Here is a 20,601-nt window from a genome sequence, read left to right on the forward strand (position 1 = left end):
CCAAAGCTGCTTACCAAACACATCATTCAAATTGTCCCTTAAGTAGAGACTAGTAAGCCTTCTGGGAATTCAATAAGCATTTATTGATCATTTACTCTCTGCAAGGCCTTGTGCTGGAAATGGTACAGGGATGGAATGAGAACTAGTGACTTTCCTCACCTCATTTTCAGTCTCATGATCTAGGACTCCCCTGTCCACCCTCAGTTACCTCACTCACCCCCATGGCTCTCTGTTTCTTGTCCTTTTCCTCAAATAGCACTTACCCATAATGTAAATGCTTGTGTTATCATTCTCAGTGCCTTCAAGCAATACAGATTTTTAATATGTGGTGATAATGAGGCTAGTTACGATATAAGCCAGTTAGTTCCAACTCAGTTCGAAAGGAATCCTGAAAAATGAGCATTGTTGGTCCCAAATAGGAGGAGAGGGCCAATGAATATGGATGGATCAGCCTAAATCAATCTCCATTATCAAATCAATAAGTATTCATCAAATGCCTACTGTTTGTCAGGTACTTAGCTAGGTGCTGAGGATTTAAAGACAAAAATGAAAACAGTCTGCCCCCAAGAAGCTTACGTTCTACTGGAGGAGGGAGGATGCAATATGTTCTGAGGTAAGCAAATGCAAGATGAAAATCCTGAGGGATGGCAGACATTAACAAACTGGGGAAAGCAGGAAAGGCTTTTTTATTTTTTAAGGAGATCACTCAAGAGACCTAGAGGTTCCAAGAGTAGAAGTGATGAGAAAGACAGCATTGTCCAAATGGGGGCAATCTTTACAAAAGCACAAGAGGGAGGGACAGGATGTTGCATAGGGGTGGGACTAGATGGTGTTTGATCAGTTGATTCTCCCCATCCCTGAACTGATGAAATCATAGATAATTAGGGACAGATAGTAAGTTATTAAACTCTTTAAAAAGTACAAATATGAGAGAGGAAAATTAGAAGATAAAAAGCCTTTGCCTAAGAACCTTCAAAATCTGAGCATTACCCTGTAGAGAAATAAATAGATCTTTAATAGAATTAATGATTTCTATGCATTCCTGCCTTGAAAACTCGACCTGGTTCAATAATTCAGGCTCAGAATTGGAATAAAATGAGATACTTGGGGACCAATCAACATTTAACAAAAAAAGGAAGTTTACTTAACAATAGTGTGGGAAAGATACTTTCCCAAGGATTCAGCATTGGTTCTGGCAGATACAGGAAGGGAGGAAATAAACATTAAGCACCTACAGGTACTTTATAAACATAATTCCATTTGATCCTTACAACAGCTCTCTGAGGTAGGTGCTGTTATTATTTCCAGAGACATGCAAGTATCTGGGCTAACTTTGAGCTCAGTCTTTCTGACTGCAGGCCCAGTGCTCTATCCACTTTACCTCATTTTCCTGGTTCTGCTTACTTCACTTTGCATTTGTTCATATAAGCCTTTGAATGCTTTTCTGTATTTTTCATATTCATCATTTTTCAGAGTCCATAATATTCCATTATATTCATGTGCCAGTTTATTTAGCCAATTCCCAATCAATAGGCGTCTACTTTGTGTCCAGATATTACTACCACAGAAAGTGCTGCTATGGATAATTTGGATACCCATACTATCCTCTGGGGGAATGCACTGCCCAGTGATTCTCCAGAGTAGAAGTGGTGGGAAGTATCATCTGTTCAGTCCCCCTTAACATGATCTTTATGATCACCTTAGTACCAGAGAGGTAGCTGCAACCTCTGGGTGTCACCTCTCATTTCTGCCACCTTATCTGATGCTGGGATATAACCTGAAGGAAGACAGGGAGTCCAGAGAAGCCAGATCACTCCTGCATACAGTTACAGAGAGCAGAGAAACTGTAGTGGTCCAGTGGCCCTGCCATTTACATGAAGCAAGAGGGAGTCACAGAGAGAGGTGAAGGAAGAGTCCAAGCCAGTCAGCATTAAGAAAGAATCTAGAATAAGAATCTCAGAATAAGAAGAGATATCAGAGGTCATATAATCCAACCCCAAGTACATAAGAATCCTCTCTTCAACATGTCCAGCAAATGGTCACCCAGTGTTTGCTGATGAATCTCCATTGATGGCATAGTGAAGAGAGCATTAGATTCAAAGTCAGAATGATGAGGTCTAGAGGTTTAGGGGTGCTGGGACCCCGAGATCACGGCACGTGGGTCCTGTCTGAAAGAATTAAACCCAAGCCTTCTTTCAGGCAAAGATAAGGTTTATTAAAGATCCGCGATATTAGCCAGCCTCTTAAGGAATCTAAGCATCTGTGAGCTATTTGCTAGGTTATATGAATCTGAGCACCTTAATGGAGACAAGATGGACCTTATATACAGAAAGACTGTGGGAGGGATCTAGGAGTGGCCAAGTAGTTTAGGGTGACTGGAGGAAGGGTCTAAGAAGGATCTGAATAGGAGTGGCCAGTAAACTGGGGTGAACAGAACACCTGGGACCTAGACCTCATGGCCAAGGGAAAACGGAGCCTAGCTAGCATTAAGGGTAGGAAATGGCCTGGGACCACAGGGAGGTAAAACAATAGAGGGCTAGGCTAAATTAAGGGTAACAGAATTGGGAGATTGGGTGTAGCCACAATGAAAGGCCAGTTGATGGGATTATAGCCTCAGGCAAACACCAGAGATTTGGCCATATGGGAAAATCCAGGATTTTTCCTTTTTAGGGTCTAGCTCCCATCCTCATCTAGAGGACTTTGCTTCAATTTCTTTCTCTCCCTCACTATCTATGTGCCTTTGGGTAAGTAATTTAACCCCTGGGTCTCAGCTGCTTCATCTATAAATTGAAGGGGTTAGTTTAGATGGCCTCTCAGGTCCCTTCCAGGCTAAACCTATAATCCTGTGATCCCAAGGCAACCCATTAGATGCCTAAAAGGAAACCAATATAACCCTCCTGTGTTTTAAGCTATTGTCTCCCCCAGACAGAGTGTCAGTGAGCCCCACCCATGTACATATTTGACTACCTCAGAAATTACTCAAAGGCAGTGGTTTAAGAGCTCAGAATGAATCCCATCCACAATCAAATGGAAAATTATAAATAGACAATGCGCTTGAATTGTTCATCTGTTTTCAGTTCTCTAAATTACAATCAAATGGAATTCTCTGTGTTTGCCTCGAGGCCTTTTTTTTTTCTTATTAAAAGGATAGGGTGAGGCAGCATGGCATATGGATAGAAAGCTGTCCTCTAATCCAGGAAACCTTGGGTTCTAGTCTTGCTTCTGACACATACTTGGGTAATTGGGGCCTGGCACATATTTAGAGTGCATCTAGACTGGTGGGGAGCCTAGAAAGCCTGTTGCAGGAAGCATTGTGATGACATGTAATGGAAGATCCCCAGGAGAAACACTGGAGCATGTGAAGACATTCTGTAACTGGTTCCAAACTGCTAACCTCATGACAAATGGCAGATTCTTTGATCTGTTTCATAGCTGGAGTTGCAAGTACCTCCAAAAAGGCATTAGCAACAGAGGCCTTGGCCATTTTCTCTTTGGCTGCACTTTTTTGGGTTGCCTCCTTTGTTGATGATATCCAGGGAGAAATAACGCTTTAAGGGGAGAGGCCTCAGGCCTTGTCACTGAGGCTGACATGTGGCCCCATGAAATGAGCCCTGGTCCTTTGCCTCTGTACTTGTTCTGTCCTGTTTTAGGTGAAGGTATTGAAGAAGCTGAACTTGTGTCTTTTGAGAAGCCAGGAAAGGGGATTCCTGCCAGGTTTTAAGGCCAGACCAGCACTGATGCCCTGAGGAGCCAGGAGTCACCCTCAGCAATGACCTTCCTGATCCAGCCCAAGGGTGATAAGACAAGAACTCATCTAGCAGCAATGCTAGACACATTTGGGTGTGAATTTGTTGAGCCCAAGACCATGTAACAGTTGAGATAAGTCTGAGTTCACTAGCCCCAGAGACTGAAGTGGTATAAGGCAGAGTGGAAGCCTAAGGTGTTCTGTTAGGAAATGTTTATCCTTTAGTTCTTGTTGTATCTTCAAAGCCCCTTGATAAAATCAATTGACACTAAGTGGTTGAATGGATTTGGGCCTACTCACTAGTGGCTAACAGTGAAAGGAAGCTAACCACTTGGAGCTCAACCCAATAGCATCAGAGAAGACACCCCCCCACACACTCCACATTTCCCCTAGAATCCTGTAGTGCAGGAGCAGGAATAATGTACAATGATGCTGAAAAGATAGGTGGAGACCAGTTGTGAATGGCTTTACAGGCAAAGCAGAGTTAATAGAGTTGATAGAAAACCACAGGTGTTTATTGAATAGGGGATGATGTGGTCTAATTTGTACTTTAAGGAAAATAACGTTAGTGACTGTAAAGAATGGACTGGACTATGGAAACACTTGAGGCAGTTGCAATAATCTAGGTGAGAGGTGGGAAGAGCCAGAATAAGGTAGTAGCAACGTGAGTAGAGAGAAGGTGTCGGAGAAGTAGAAAAGATAAGGAGACATATTGACGTGGCACAGTTCATTTCTTTACTCTCAGAAGGTCTGGCCTGTGGGGAACATGTGCTACCCTCGGTAGAAGTCCCACTTGTTACCTTGTGGCCGAGGTGGGGAACCTGATAGGATGACATAGCCTGCTTGCCTTGGGGATAGTGGCCCAAAGTGTACTCACTACGTTGGTAAACTGACCCTGGGCAAGTGACTTGATTCTTAGTGCCCCAGATGACTCTCTAAGATTAAAAATTGCGGAGCTGGTGTTAATCTTCACTGGAAGAAGGAGTTTCCATCCAGAGAGTCTCCTATAGCGTCAGAGGCTGATGGCCTCCCAAAATGGGATGAGGAGCAGAAATCAGGGTTTTTCTTTACTGAAAGGAAGAAATCATCACAATATTTTTCAAGACAGCCTATCCAAGGGGCTCAGCAGTTTAGCTGCTGGGATGATTGCTCCATAATTAAGGCAATGTGGTGTGCCAGCACTGGTGTCCCCCTTACAGATAGAGCTGTCATTCACCTATCATAACAGAAACGACCAGCTTCTCCACTTTTGGGGGTGGTATATTGCATGCAGTCACTTCCTTCTTTGTGGCCATCATAACCTCTTTCTACTCAGTAGCCTGCTCATTCAAAGAAGTACATCCTCTGGTTGCTATGGTGCCAATGGCCGCCTGGACTGCCATCATTCCCATACCCAGAAGTAACCTGATATTAGTGCATCCCAGCTCTGCTATTCACTACCTGTATGACCTTAGGCCAGTTACATTTCACCTCTCTGGGCCCCACTTTCCTTTGTTATAAAATCAAGGGGGCAGTCTAGGTCATCTACAAAGTCAGTTATAACTTTATGATTATGAGAATTCCTCATCATTTCTCTCCCTCTAGGATTTTTTAAGCATCCCCCTATTCTGTCTCAGAAATGAGATCTCTGTGTTTCATTATAAAAGTGGGATGGGTTATGATTGTGGGTTATTCAGCACAGAAACATGCTCCCCCTGATTCTGTGTGCCTTGAGTATAACAAAGACAGAGACTGTGGCAAATCTATCTCAAGCATGACAGAATGCAATCCTATGAACATATTTACGGAGGAGTCTGGGAAAGAGCATCTACTCCCAGAGAACTCAATGCTATGTCATAAAATTCTCCTGTGTTGCTTGTCCCTAAGCTTCTATTTCATGGGCAGGAACAAAGGAGGAGGGAGGGAGGATGCCAAAGAAAAAGATGTAGTGTAGAAATGAAGGGTGCAGTTTTAGAATGAGAGAGTGTCAGAGGAAGTACTTAGAGAAGGTCTCATGAATGGGTAGTGTGTGTCAGGGAAGTATGTACCCTCAATCAATCAAGCGAGTAAGCAACAAGGGAAACTTCTGATGCATTCCAGGCACCATGCTAGACAAATATAAAATATAATGAATGAATCAATCCCTAGTCTCAAAAAAAACTTACATTCTAACTCAGAGGATAAGTACGTATGGAACAAACATAAACAGAATAAACACAGAGCAGTTATTATAAAGCATTTTTGGAAGGAAGGCACCTGTAGGTGAGGGGATCAGGAAAGACTTCATAACTGAGCTGCATTTTAAAGGAAAAGGAGGGTTCTATAAAGTGAAAGTGAGGAAGCAGTTCATTCCTGGAGGTGGGAGATGGAGCATCATAGGTGAGGTACAAAGAGAAAGCCAGGTTGGCTGAATTGTAGAAGAAAGGAGGAGGAATAACATACAGTGAGGCTAAAAAAGTAGGTCAAGGCCAGTTGTAGAGAGCAAACCAGAGTTTGCATTTTATCCTAAAGGCAATAAAAAGTCACTGGGCTTGTTGAGTGGGCGATGGCATGGTCTGATTTGCATTTTAGGAAGATAATTTTAGGGGCTACATAGAGAATGGATCGGACTATGGAGAAACTTGACTGTGCCAATAGTCGAGGTGAGAGGTAATGAGAACCTGAACTAAGATAGTGGCAGAATGAGTAGAGAAGAGGGGTCAGAGAAGCAGAAAAAATGACGAGAAGTATTGACGTGGCACATTTCATTTCTACACCATTAGAAGATCTGGGACGTAGAGAACGTGTTCTACACCCTGCGTAGAAGTCCCATCTGTCACCCTGCAGTGGGAGTTGGGGACCTGAGTCTGCCTGAGGCTGCATTCCCCTGGTGGAGAGGAAGAATGGTGGAGCTGTTGATCAGTGTCAGTAACCAAGTCCACCCCATCTACAAAGAGGAGGACTCACATAAACTCTATATAGGAACTCAATTGGTGACTGCAGTCATACAGTCAATACAAACTACCTAGCCAAGGTTTTGTGAAGTATTCAATATTTTATAGGCTTTGAACCTATTTATGGTAGGTAAAGAAGGATTTTTAAAAAATTGTTTTTTACTCTTTGTGTTGTAAAAGTCTTTAACAATATCCAAGTTCTTCTACCATGAGTCCCCACCCTGACTACCCAACTACATTTCCCACTCTGCTGCCCCCACCAGAGGGATCCCTTCTCACTTATGGGTTCCCCCGGAAAAGCTACCCCAGGTTTTAGGTACTCTGGGAGGGGTCAGCACTCACTTAGGCCATAACTCTTGAGCCCCTACCAATGTGTTTCCCTTTACCAGTCAGCTAGAAGATCCATTAGTTCAAACAAAAGATACCTAATTAAATAGCACAGCAAATAATGTGATGAAAGAAGCTTCCCTCCTTCCTTCCTTCCCACCACCCCCACTAAGCACACACAAGAAGCATTTTTCCCTTGTTATTTTTAAAATAATTAATGTTTATACATTTATGATCTATCTCTCTCACTGCTCACCATATTGAATAGACAGAAAAAAAGAGAGAGAGAAAGAAAAGAAGAAAGGAAGGAAAGGAAGGAAGGAAGGAAGGAAGGAAGGAAGGAAGGAAGGAAGGAAGGAAGGAAGGAAGGAAGGAAGGAAGGAAGGAAGGAAGGAAGGATGGGACCTCAGATATACCTGAAAATGTATTCATCTCTCTGCATTTTTAAGTTCATCACATCTCTGGAAGCAAGTGAGTGGTGGGTTTCATCTTCAATCTTCTGGATTTGAAGCAGTTTGTTATTGCATTGATCAGAGTTCTAAGATCCTCAAAGTCCTTCAGAGTTGTATTTTTTTCTTTAGTGTTATTACATAAGTTGTTCTCCTAGTTCTGCTCACTTAATTCTGCATCATGTTACAGGGGTCTTCCCAGTTTCCTCCAGTACTGTCTGTTTTTATCATTTCTTACAGCATATTAATAATCCACTACATTTATGTACCATAATTTATTCAGTCATTCCCTGATCAGAGATCAGTTCCTTAGTTTTCAGTTTGGGGCTACTATGAAAAGATCTGTTTTAAATATTTTTGTACATAAAGGATTTTTTCTTCTTTCTCTGAACTCTTTGGAGGACAGGACTCATAGTGGTATAAAAGGATAGGCACAATTTAGTAACCTTTGGGGAATAGTTCCAAATTACTTTCCAGAATGGTTGGATCAATTCACAGCTAGACCAACAGTACATTAATATGCCTGTTTTCTCACAGTCTCACAAACATTTGTCATTTTCCTCTTTTGTCATTTTTTCCAGTCTAATGGCTATAAGATCATTGCTTTAATTTGCATTTCTCTAATTATTAGTGGTTTAGAGCATTTTTCATATAGTTGTTAATAGCATGGATTTCTTCCTTTGAAAACTGCTTGCTCATATCCTTTGAGCATTTTTCTACTGGAGAATGGCTCTTTGTTTTATAAATTTCAGTCAGTTCCTTATGTATCTTGGATACAAGACCTTCATCAAGGAAACTTGCTGCAAAGATTTTTTTCCACTATCACCTAGGGCTAACACACCACCAATGGAGAGAGTGCACACGTGGCTATGGAACATCCTTGTAGGGCCCACATTGATTACTCTTTCATTGTCATGTTCCTTAATTTTGTTTGCCCTACTAAACTGTGAACTCCACGGGGAAAGGATCATGTTTTATACTTCTTTGGTATCTTCCTGGTCCATGCCTCAGAGTTACATTGATTAGGCATTCACATCTACTGCAGGAAGGGCATGGAATGATGTCCAAGATGTTCAATCAATAAATCAGTCAAAAAGTATTTAATAAGCATCTACTATGCGTCAAGCACTAAGCAATGCTCAACATATTGTTATAATGATAGCTCACATTCATTTATATATATTATCTCATTTGAATTTGTATATCACTTATTTTTCCCTTTAACCACTGAGGGAATCAGGAAAGGCCTCATATCGGGAGACTGCACTTAAACAGAGCCTTGAATAGAAGCACAAAAGATTACAAGAAGCAGAGGTAAGGAGGAAGTACGTTCCTGTCATGGGGGACATAGAGACAGTGCAAAGAAAAAGGACTGACCCACATCACCAAGATCTTCACTCCCTTCCCTCAAAATGTGAGCTTTCTGGCTGTATTAATGAATGGAGTCCTCCAAAAGCAAAATAGAAAGGAAACAGAAGCATACTCTTGCTGTTTTTTTTTTCATAAAATGAACATTTTTATTGCTTTATTGGAGTTCAGAATTTAGAGTTTGTTTTTTTATATGTTTGAAAAAAAGCAACCTGACATTTGCTTTTGTTAATGATTAATAAGTTTAGAATTTTTAAATGACTTAAAAAAAAAGAAAGAAACAAGAAGAGTAGTTGTTTCCCAAGCTGCCTAAAGGCAGAAGTCACCTCTTCAATGATGCTCACTGGTTCCATGGGAGAAAAGGAACCACGAAGAGCAAGTGGTCGGGAGATTTCAGGCCTTATTCAATTCATTGCTGCTGCATTCCATCCAACCCACCTGGCATTTATTAAGTGTTGACTTCATGCAAGGCCCTCAGGACAAGTGCTCAGGGCTGATTCATCAATTAAAACTCATTTCTAGCCTACACTAAGCAGACCATAGCTGTGATAGAGGCTGTGGTTGTTGCCGGGGCCCCAAGGAAAAGAAGAAGTGGTCAGAAAAGAGAGCAGAGCAAGAGCCTCAAAACAGGACATGTCCCAACTGCCCCTCTCTGGGTCCCCACCCCCACTCTAACACCCTTTCCCCTCATGGAGAAGGCAGAAGATGAACAATCAACCTGAGAAAGAGCATGCTTCTTAGAAGAACCTTAAACTCAAAGCTCACATGGTACAGGTCTTTAGTGGGTACCCACATAACAACAGAGCTAGAAAAGATTGAACTAGTCCAGTGGCACAGTGGCTCTGACCAGTGGTGTCAAAGTCAAATAGAAACAAGACCACTAGTCCATATATGCCGGCAGCGTGTTGACTTAGTTTTAAAATGGAATGCTCTCTATATTTTATTATATTTGTATTTATTTTGTTAACTAATTCACATTTACATTTGAATATGGCTCAGCACTGGGGATGCCTGAAGGCTCCATGTTTGACTCCTCTGGCTCAGAATGTCTGGTTGTAAGAGCACCAACATTTTCATGAGGAAAGTGAAATGGATGGCATCTGGTTGGGGGGGGGGCGGTGCAGAGTGGCAGTAGACCCAGCAATGGCAGTGGTGGCAGCAAGGATCCAAGCATTAATGGAAGCAAGAGAAACTAGGTGATGTTGAAGTTGGAAGTGGAGAGACAGAGAGAGAAAGAGAAAGATGTTGTATAGACCTAGAGGCAGTGGCAGTAGAATAATGGAGCTCTGAAAGGTGAAGAGAGGTTGGCACAGCAGGGACTGCAGACTTAACCTGGGGATAGACCAGACCCAAAGAGCAGGGAGACATGGAGACATGAGAAGGAAGAACAAGCCAGGGCTTCACCTTCCACTGGTGTTATGAGTCATGGGGACTGTGCGGGTGAAGAGGAAGGGTATTGACCCTATAGTGATCCAAGCTCTTTCCCTACCTGGGAGCCCTCAATTTCAGAATGGTGCTATAAGTTTGAGTATATAGTTTCCTGGGAAAGGTAGAACCCATGAAAGAAAAAAAATTCTTTACCAAATAATGGCAGGGGTTCTTAACCTTTTTTGTGTGCCAACGACTCCTTTGAAGGTCCTGTGGGGTCCTATGGAATCTCTCAGATTCCTCACAGATAATATTTTTAAATGCACAAAATAAAACAGTATTACAAAGGAAAGCAAATACATTGAAATATGGTTACCAAAATACGCTTTAATAAACAAGTTCATTGACTCCAGGTTAAGAACCTCTGATATATAAAATCAGGTATAAGTCTTCAACATTTTTTACTATCTTAAATATCTTCCAAGGCCTATGTCTTGTTAACTTGGTGCCTGCAAGGTCACTGAGGACACCTAGATGAGAACCCTGATGTTCCCAGGGAAAACCCTTGGTAGGGACGTGATCCAAAATATATTAAGAAGCCACCAAAACTGAATTGATATGATGTGAGTCCAGTAGGATAGAGAACTTCAATTATCTAGACATCTATTGGAGCTCTGTCTCTCCAAAGGCAGGGCAGCTAATAATTTCTTCATTTTCCTGATTATCCTTTGGGGCGGAGGGGGAAGGGGGGTGTCAGTGGCGGTGGGGGGAGGGGAGGAGGACCTGACTCTGACCAACAAAGAATTACTGACATAGAAATGCTGGCAACCTTGGGGGGAAACAGAGGCAGATAAATGACACAGCAGATAGAGTACTGGACCTGGAGTTAGGAAGACCTGAGTATAAATCCAGCCTCTTGCTAGCTGTGTGAACCTGGGCAAGTCACTTAACCTCTGTCTTCCTCAGTTTCATCTGTAAAATGGGAATAATAATAACACCTCCCTCCCATGGTTGTTGTGAAGATAAAATGGGGTGATATTTGTAAGGCTCTTTGCAAAACTTAAATCAATATTTGATATTATCAACACATATTAGAATATGTGATCAAAGAGAATTAGGTATAGTCTGACACAGATCCTAGGTGTTTTTTTTTCACTTAAGCAAATATTTACTAAGCACCTAAGCAAGATACTCAACTAGATGATAGGATTATAAAAATAAAAATAAAATGGACCCTACCTCTCAATGAGCTTACATTCTACTTGAGGGATATGATGTGTGCACAGATAAATAGATACAAAGGATGAATGAGACTGGATCTGTGCTTTCATGTCTATAGGGAGTTTTCTGTGAGGAACTTCCTCTACCAAGGCAGAAAAGCACTTTTGGGGCTACTTATAGTGAGACAGTTGCCTGGGGCATTGAAAGGTTAAGGATGGCATGGTATGTATCAAAGACTTTCTGTCCTTAAAGCTGTCTCTCTAACCTCCATGCAACAAAGTATATACCACATAATGCAAGGCAATTTCAAGAAGAAGAAGAAGAGAAAACTAATAACTGGGGACTATAGGAAAGACCTTGCTTTGGAGGGGGTCCCTGATCTGTGAATTAAAGGAAGCAGAGGTTCTAAGAGGCAGAGATGAGAAGCGAGGACATTCTAGATTTGGAGGACTCTCCCCCGCCCCTTGCCAATACAAAGTCATAGATGAGAAGGCACAATTTGGCCAAAAATGTATTTCAAAGGTTTCCCACAAAGAGTGGGTAGGACCCCATGAACTCAAATTCCAAAGGGAAAGTCAACCTAAGAGGGATAGGAAGCTCTCAAGATTTAAATTTCAAAGAGAAATAATTCTGATGATGAGGAAAATAGGGACTTCATTGGCCAAATTTGATTTTTAAAAGTCATGTACAGAGGATAAAAGCAAGGACAAGCAACTGAAGATAAGTTAAAACAGGGTCAGAAGCACTGAGGCTCAAGCTAATCTGAGTCAAACAAGGAATCCTAAAAACAAAAATGAGGGTTAATGATGGGGAAGGGGATATGGTTATATTGGGGAGGGGGAAGGAGGATCAAAAAAGAAATAGCAGATGACAGAGAGAGGGCAGAACTATTCAAGAGCTATTTAACTTTAATTTTGATTCTATTTTCTTTGCCAAGGAGGATAACTCTTAGAATGCAAAAGACAGATTAAAAATGACTAATAGGGAGTCAAAACGGAAAGAGAATAATAGAGCATCTGGTTGCCCCGGATGGATTCAAGCTATCAGATCCAGAAAACTAAATTCCAAGTTGCTGAAAGAACTAGCAGATGGAATTGCTGAACCACTAACAGTGATGTCTGAATGATCATGGAAAAGTGGCAGCAGTTACCACAGGAACAAAGAAAAGAAATATGGCAATTTTTGTTGAAAGGGGAGGAAAAAAGTAGAGTCTGCAAACTATAAGCCAATGGGCTTGATTTGGATTCCTGACAAAATCCTAGAATATATACATACATATTCTATATATGTTTGTGTGTGTGTGTATGTGTGTGTGTGTGTGTGTGTGTGTGTGTGTATTTGGGGGGGTGAGGCAATTCGGGTTAAGTGACTTGCCCACAGTCACACAGCTAGTGAGTATTATGTCTCTGAGGTCACATTTGAACTCAGGTCCTCCTGACTCCAGGGCCGGTGCTCTATCCACTGTGCCACCTAACTGCCCCTCTAGAATATATTATTAAAGAGAGAGTTTGTGAGCACCCTGTCAGTGCTTGTCTTCTCTGAGAATCATTGTAGTAGTTGTCGGGGACGTCTCCTGTGAGGGTTGGCCTACAGGTGCCAGGTCTATGTTGCTAGGCCCTAGCTACCACAAGAGATTCCATGTTCGACCACTGGTTGACTTATGTATTGGGAATAACCAGTTTAGCCAAATCCATTTATTTAAGGTACACAGAACTTTCCAGTAAGGAAGGGGGTCACGATTGGGCCACTTACTGATCTGCTACCTCTAAAGTCCTTTTCCCATTTGGTCTCCATGAATCTGCCCAACGACAGCAACCAGATATCAGGACGGAGACCCAGAATTCTGAGCTGTCAACTGGAGTATTCATCCCACCATTCACCTGAACCACTGCCTGTGCTTGCCTATGGGACTGAAGGGATGGGGAGCTACAGCCTTGCACATCTGTACATAATACATTTTATGACTTACGTATGAACCATTAGTGCTTGTGTTCCTTCCTGGCACTCATCCAAAATCCCTTCACATACCTGTTGCATAGCTAGCACCACCTGAGGAAACCAAGGAGCTCCTGACCTCTCAAACACACAGTGTTGCCACAAAGACTGGAAAAGTTCGTCTCAGGATTGCTATTTGGACACCTATATTCAAATAAAGAAACATAAAATGGAAGAGATCCATGGTCAGGGTTTGGAGATCCTAATTTGGGTTTGCCCAAATGAGTACCTGCTCTAGTAGCCATAGATGAGCATTACTATTTCTGCTCTTTAGGAGAGGTTTCAGAGAGAGAGAGAGTTCAAACCACATATTTGGGGGGGGGGGAAGAGAGTTGAAATTATCCTTTTAAATTGATTCAGTGCTCCCCATTCTCACCGTAAGAAGGACCAAGGGACCACCCAGTATTTGCTTCATTATCCCAGAGCACTAAACCAGGGTCCCACACATCAGGGGGCTCACATGTTTGTCCCCATTACATAAACATATACAAAATATAAAGTACAATTTGAAGTGGGACGCTAGTAACTCAGGGGATCAGGAAAGACCTTAGACAAAAGGTAGCATTTGAACTGAGCTTTGAAGGAAATGAGGGATTCTAAGAGCCAGAGGTGGGGAGGGAGAGCATTCCAGACACAGGGAGAAGCCTGTGCAAAGACACAAAAAGAAGACTGAAAGTCATATGTGAGGAACAGGCACAAGGCCAATCTCCCTTGACAGAAGAGTATATGTAAGGAAGTTATATATAACCAGCTTTAAATGTAGGTTAAAGCTAGGTTATGAGGGATTTTAAATGCTGAAAGAATCTGTATTTGATTCTGGTGGTAATAGGGAGCCACTGGAGTTGACTGAGCAGGAAAATGACGTGATCAAAACTGTTTCATAATTATATTTATCATTTATAATTATCATTTGGGCAGCTATATGGATGATAGATTGGAGAGAAGAGATTTGAAGCCATTTGACCAATTAAAAGGTTATTGCAGTAATCTAGGCAAGAGATGCATTAGGATGGTAGTTATACAAATAGAGAGAAGAGTCAAGAAGGGCATTATGATTTGGCTAAGATCACACGGGTAGTAAGGAGCAAAACTCAGATTTAAACCCAGGCTGTCCGAGTTTAAATCCAGGACTCTTCCCTATTCTCTAAGTAACAGGGGATGGGATGAGAGATTTGTATCCCAAAGTAGAAGAGGAAGGATCAGAGCAGTACAAGTCCTAGGACCAGGTGAGCAGTGGGTGTCCCCAGCCTATAGATCCCGATGCGTTCTGACATTTTCCAATGGCTTTCATCTTTTCTGGGCAGTGCTCTCCAGTGGCCCAGCCTATGACTCAAAATATTTCTCTTGATTCCACCTATCCAAAGAATGTAAGAATATACATAGGAGCAGCAAACTTCAAAGTTCACCTGACTCTTGGAGTTTGTAAAGGCTGCCCCGATGCATCCCCTCCCATCCCATCCCTACCTCCAGAGCGTCACACTCATCAGGTGTTGCTGTCTTCACAGTGAAGGGCTGGACCAAGGCACAGGCATTCTGGGAATAGGTCCGGAGCTGCTCTGAGTCTCCTCTTCCTGTTCCAATCTTCTAACCCTCACTGATGCCACAGTCAGGGAGGGTTTAGCCCTTTCTCTTCTTGTGTCTGACTCAGGGTTTTCTTTCGCTCAGCCTTCCCCTGGGTCTTACCCTGATGCTAGCCCCGACCCCCATCACCATCCTAACATCTCCCTCTCATGATATTTCCTTCCAAGTTCACCAAGGGCCGGCTAGCAAGGATGGCATCTTTGCCACTTCTCTAGTGCTGAGATATTGTGTGTGCATGTGTGTGTTTTAGATTGTACTTGTGATTCTCTTGGTGTGGGGAACTCCAAGTTAGGAAACTAACTCCACAACTGTTCTTCAACTCATACTCTTAGCGAGTTTCCTGGGGACACTGAGATTAAGGGATGTGCCCAGGGTCACACAGCCAGTATGTGTTAGAGGCAGGACTTAGACACAGGTCATCCTTAATCTAAGGCTAGTTCTTTCTCCATTCCATCCTGCTGCCTCCCAGGAGACCTAGTTAATGTCTACAAAAGCATTGGAATTTTCTTTTTTTTTTTCTTTCTCTTAAGGAATCTCCTAGAATCTCCTTCAAGTGGCCAGCTCTTGGGCTCAGTTACCTATGCAGCTGACTGTTTGGGGGTTTTTTTATTAATTTTTTTTCAATTAACAGGCTTTTATTTTTTCTTCTTCTTACTTTATGCCCCTCCTACACTGAGAAGAAAAAAAAAAAGAAAAACAAAATCTAAACACAACCAAGCAAAACAAATTCCCACAGTCACCATGTCCAAAAACGTACATCTCATTCTGTATATTTAAGTCCATTATCCCTCTGTGTCAGGAGGTGGGCGGCATGCTTCATCTTCAATCCTCTAAAAAGCTATCTAGAAAGTTCTTTAAAGACTTTCCTAGGCTCTGAGCTTTGGCTCCTCCCTAGCAGCATGACTGGGCCCAGGATGCTGAGTACCATTTATAGAGTGACTGCCCCATCTTGTGGCCATGTCCAGAAACTGCTCTTTCCTCAGAGTCCTGGGGCCTGACTTGTTTAGGGAAGGCCACCGTCACTGGTAAAGAGAAGGGTGACCCTTCCTTACCCCCATCCCTTTTCCAGGGTATTGTTTTTCCAAGGAAGAACACTAAGCTGACAAGCCCAACTTTATCTCCTCTGGGCATTGGCTTTTCCCATATGCCCTACGCTGTGGTGTTTTCCGGATAGGGCATCCCGCTCCCACAGCATGAAACCCCATTATCCTGAGCTGGTGAAGACTACCTTGGCATTTTCTGGCTCTCATTCCCTTAGGTCTATCCCCTTCCCCCACTACTCCTACATCCAACTGAAAACCATGCTCCTTCTCCCTTGCCCAGAAATTTATCACTCTTATAGAGAAAGCTTGAAATACTTGAACACAGTTATATTTCCTCTCAGTTTTCTCTTTTCCAGGCTAAACATTCTTAGTTCCTTTCACCAGTCCTGGATGGTGTACTCTCCAGTTTCCCTTCACCACCTTGGTTGTCCACATCCTTACTAAAAACTAGGATCCAGACCTAAACATCATATTCCAGTTTTACTTGAACCAGATCCATGGAACTATCACCTACCTCTTTACCAACATTATGCTTTCATTAAGACAACCACACATGACATTCACTTTTTTGGCTAGTACACCACAGTGTTGATAAATATTGAGCTTGCAGTCCACTAAAACCCACAGATCTTTTTCAATAATTCTAAATCTATTCTCCCTAGTCCTGGATTATGTACCTGTCTTGATCATAGCAGGCTTTCGGTGTTTGTATCATACTTGTGGCTCAAGCTGAGTTTTCACTCTACTAAAATCTCTATTTTTCAAATGAAATGCTATCTACTCATACCTTACCATGGTGTACTTACAAGGTTGGTTTTTGGACCCAAGTATAAGACTTTACGTTTATGCCTGTTAGATTTAATCTTATTAAATTCTGAGTTTGTCATCTAATGTGTTAGCTATTAACAGATAAAAGTTCACAGTGGAATCACTTGTGCCAAGAATATCAAAACTAAATCTTCCCAGTTTTGTGTCACCTACAATTTGATAAAGAAATCGTTGTTGTCAGAATTACATTTTAAAGTTCTCACGTTCTCTTTCAGCTCATGCCATCTTATCCATCTTTTCTTTGAAGTCTGCCCTCCCAAAGGCTAGCATGGGTGTTGGACTCTGCAATCTTGTTAGCAGGTGACACAGTGCAGTGACAGTCTGAGTTAGTTAGGAAGCCCACAGTTTGAGAGGTTTACATCAGCCAGCTAACCCGGTATCCACATACTGTCAGAGCCAGTGGCTTAACAGGCTGAAATCATTGGAAGTTATGATTGGAATTCAGATGACCTGATCATACGCTTCCAAGTGTGGCAGGTACAGGATAATAGTGAGGCATTCTCAGACAGAGGGGAAAACTTCCTTCAAGAAGCAGAAGGGATGGAGAGGAGAAAAGATAGAGGAAGAGGTGTCAGCTCTAGATACTAGTCGTGTAGGAGAGCCTCTTCAGATAGAGTTTCTCTTTTATCACAGTGGATAGAATGTTGAACTTAGAGTCAAGGAGAGCAGGTTTCAAATCCTGTTTCAGATACTTAAAAGCTGTGTGACCCTAGGCCGCTTAAGCTTTCTTAGGCTTTATTTGTAAAGTAACCATACCCTTAGTATCTACCTTACAGGGCTGTTGTGAGGCTCAGATGTGATCATTTTGGAGAGACAAGACAGTATAACGAATAGCATGCTGGATCGAGAATTAGGAAACTTACATTTGAATACTACCCTGAATGGTTACTGCTAGAGGCTATGTGCCAGGCATTGTGTTAAGATCTAAGGATACAAAGAAAGGCAAAAAAACAGTCCCTGTTCTTGAGGAGCTCACAGTCTAATAAAGGACATAACACTGAAACAACTGTGTACAGACAAGATTATACAGGATAGATTTGAGATAATATGAGAGGGAAGGTGCTAAGATGAAGAAGGATTGGGCAAAGCTTCTTGTGGATTTTAGCTGACACTTGAAGGAATTCAGAGAAGCCAAGAGATTAAGATGGAGAAAGAGAGAGAGAGAGAGAGAGAGAGAGAGAGAGAGAGAGAGAGAGAGAGAGAGAGAGAGAGTGAGTTTTTAGGCATAGGGAAAAGCCAATGAAAATAATTGGGAAATGGAAAGTTGGGTGAGAAGAACATCAAGACCAGTGTGACTGGGTGTGAGGGGGTGTAAGGTACAAGAAAATTGGAAAGGTAGGAAGGGGCCAGGTTAGAAAGGTCTTTAAAAGCCAAACAGGATTTTATTTGATCCGGGGAGTAATAGGGAGCCACAGGAGTTTTTTAATTAGGGGAACGACATGGTCAAACTTATGTTTAAAGATCATTTTGACAGCTAAGCAGAGGGTGTACTGGAATGGGGAGAGACTTGAGGCAGGGAAACCAACCAGCAGATTGTGGCAATAGTTTAGTAATGAGGGTCAAAACCAGGGTGGTGTCAATATCAGAGGAAAGAAAGGTCATAGAAGTTCAAAGGCATAAATAACAGGGCTTGACAACTGATTGGATAGGAAGTAAGAAAGTGAGGAGTCAAGGACGATGCCTAGGTTGAGAGCCTGGGTGACTAGAAAGATGGTGGTACTCTCCCAGTCATAGAGAAGTAAAGAAGAGGGGAAGGTTTCAGAGAGAAAAATAATTCAATGTAGATACGTCGAGTTGGAAGTGTCCATGGGATATTCAGTTTGAAATGTCTGATAGGCAGTTGGAGATACAAAGCTAGAGGTCAGGAGAGAGCTTGGGGCTAAATAAATAGATTTGAGAATCATTGGCTTAGAGATGGTCATTGACTCCATGGGAATTGATGAGATCACTGAGTGAAATAGTGTAGATGGAGAATAGTAGAGGGCCCAGGACAGAGCCTTGTCAGACATCTGTATTTAACTGTTGCTGTTGATGTTTGTCCTTCCTTCTCAAAGAGGACCATGACACCTGAAAATGATGCCATGACATACAAGTGAATTGGATTTAAGTGAGGCAGGGCTGTGCAAAGTCACCAGCCTCACTTTCTCCTCTGGAGCCATCTGGATCCAGTGGCCAGACATGGATCAGGACAACAGGAGATGTCCTCAACTGCAGTGGGAGACTTTAGCCTTTTTAAGCTAAGATCTTTAACAGGTCTCAGTTTGACTGAGTCAGCGCCCATTTCCAGCAAACAGCTGGAAAAGTAGGCTTTGAATTTGAGAAATGATGGGGGCAATTACATAGCACGGTGGATAGAGTGCTAGAACTTCATGACCTGGATGAAGCTCTAGCAAAGGAGACTGAAGAGGAGTCCAGCAGGTAGGAGAACCAACAGAAGCAGTGTAATGAAAACCTAGAGAGGAAAGAGTATCAAGGAGAAGAGGGTGATCAGCAATGTCCAAGGCTGCTGAGAGGTCAAGAAGGATGAGGATTGAGAAAATGCCAATTTGTCAATGAAAATATAATTGGTAACTTTGGAGGGAACAGTTTCAGTTGAATGATGAGGTCAGAAACTAGACTAAAGAGACTTAAGAAGAAAGTGAGAAAAAAGAAAGTGGAGTTATCTACTATAGGTGACCTTCTCCAGGAGTTTTGCCATGCAAGGAAGGAGAGATATAGAATGAGAGCTAGCAGGGATGGTGATCAGATCAAGTGAGGGTTTTTTTGAGGATAGGGAAGATATGGGTATGTTTATAGGCAGTAGGGAAGCAGACAGCAGACAGAGAGAGAGTGAAGATTAGTGAGAGAGTGAGGATAACAGAGGAAGCAATCTGCCAGGGAAGATGAGATGGAATGAAATCAAAAGTAGAGGAGTTTGCCTTAGTAAGAGGCAAGGCCACCTCTTCATGTGAAGCAGCAAGGTGGTACAGTGGATCAAGTGCTGAATCTGGAGTCAGGCAAGGCCTGGGTTCAGATCCAGGCTCAAATATTTACTAGCTGTGTAACTCTGGGCAAGTGACTGAAATTCCATTTGCCTCAGTTTCCTCAACTATAAAATGGGGATAATAATAGCACCTGTCTCCCAAAGTTGTTGTGAGGATAAAATGAGATGTATGTAAAGTGTTTTGTATAGTTTTAAAGCTTAAATGCTAATTACGATTTTGTGAGACAGGGTGAAGGAGGAGACATTAGTGGAAAGCTATAGACCCACTCAAAATGTAAAATCAAAATGACCCATTCATCTGTAAAACAGGGATAGTGATAACTCCTACTTCCCATGTTTGCTGTGAATCTCAGATAAATTAATATATGTAAAGAACTTTACAAACCCTAGAGTGTTATATAAATGTGAGACATTCTTGTTAAGAGAGGTGAAGCTACAAGGGTCAACCAGGGCTTTCCAAAAGGAAAACCAACAAGCGGGCACCTATCTCACTTATCTCAGATCCTTGGTTCTGCCTTTCTCTGGCCTCCTCCCAGACCTGGTTCTCTGTCTTCCTCACCTCAGCTGTTTCTTGTCCTGCAAATCCTAATCCACAGCCCCTTGCATAAGGACTGACTTCTCCGGCCTTTGGCAAAGAACTCATTGGTGTAATCTCTGCCTGGTAAAGGCACCTGCTAATGGATTGTTCCCCTTTACTTTGTGAGAAACCGTAAGAGTAAATTAACTACTCTGTCTTTGGTTTACAGCTGCCCCCATTTGGGCCTAGCTGCTGAAACCTTCC

Source organism: Phascolarctos cinereus, unplaced genomic scaffold, assembly GCF_003287225.1.
Source record: "Phascolarctos cinereus isolate Bilbo 61053 unplaced genomic scaffold, phaCin_HiC Scaffold_2;HRSCAF=192, whole genome shotgun sequence".
In the NCBI taxonomy this organism is placed as follows: domain Eukaryota; kingdom Metazoa; phylum Chordata; class Mammalia; order Diprotodontia; family Phascolarctidae; genus Phascolarctos; species Phascolarctos cinereus.